Here is a 1,347-nt window from a genome sequence, read left to right as displayed (position 1 = left end):
AACTATTTTTCATTTACTAAAAAAAAATTCTTTAAAACAAATATTATTAATTATTAATTATTGTGTAAATTAATCTATATGATTATGAGTACTTTTGAATCAAGGAATTTATTGAGTATACCATTAGATGATTATACAAATGTTATTAAAATTAAAGTGATATATTTTTATATTTTAAATTAAAATACAATTAAATAATAAAAATATTATTTTTGTTATGACGAGAATTAATAAGAATAGATGCTAGAGTTATTTATTTACATTTTTTTATTTTATATTTATTTTTTTCTTATTTATTTGTTTTACAACATGTTATCAGCACGAGACTCTGAGCAAAATTTAGGAAAATTCAGGTAATAAATTGTTATTATGTCAAAGCTATCTCATCTTGAATTTAATACTCTTGATATATCTGAAAACAACTACTTATCATGAATAATAGATGTTGAAATCCATTTTGATTCAATGGATCTTGGAAATAACATTAAGGCTGAAAATAATACATCCCAAAAGGATAAAGCCAAAGTCATGATCTTCTTTCATCGTCATCTTGACGAAGGATTAAAAAATGAATATCTCACACTAAAAGATCCTGCAGATCTGTGGAAAAACTAACCTTAAAGAAAGTTATAATCATCAAAAGACAGTGATACTTTCTCAAGCCTGATATGGCCGGACGCACTTGCGGCTACAGAATTTTAAATCCATAAATGAATACAATTCATCAATGTTCCGAATTACCTCATGAATAAAATTATGTGGGGAAAAGATAACTAATAACGACATGTTAGAGAAAATTTTTTCGACCTTCCATGCCTCGAATGTGCTTCTACAGCAACGATATCGAGAAAAAGAATTTAAAAAATATTCTGAACTAATTTCTTGCCTTATTGTTGCTTTTAAAAAATCATGAAGCGCGCCCAGCCGGCGCCGTCCCATTTTACGACGCAAATGCGGTAAATCATTACATCATAAGAGATAAATGGCAAGGTTTTTGTAACAAGAAAAATTATGAAAAGAAGAAAAATTATGTTCACACGAAATGATCTCACCAGAAGTGGAATAAAGAAAGAAATAATGGACAAAATAAATTAACATAGGATAAATGTTTCTGTTGTAGTGGAAAGGGTCATTGATCGCGTACCTATCGTTCCCCAAGGCACCTAGTCGATTTTTATCAAAGGAGTCAAATTTTGTTTCGAAGGATGTTGCTGAAAATTACACCACTCATTATGAAGTATCTGATTTCTTTGAGGATCCTGAAGGAAATATTAGTAATTTGATCAATGATGGAAAAGTTTGATATTTGAGTTCAGTACTTATGTAAAAAAAAAAAAACTTTTTAAG

This window comes from Arachis ipaensis, chromosome B03 (assembly GCF_000816755.2).
Source record: "Arachis ipaensis cultivar K30076 chromosome B03, Araip1.1, whole genome shotgun sequence".
Classification (NCBI taxonomy): domain Eukaryota; kingdom Viridiplantae; phylum Streptophyta; class Magnoliopsida; order Fabales; family Fabaceae; genus Arachis; species Arachis ipaensis.
This window is presented reverse-complemented; position numbering follows the sequence as displayed.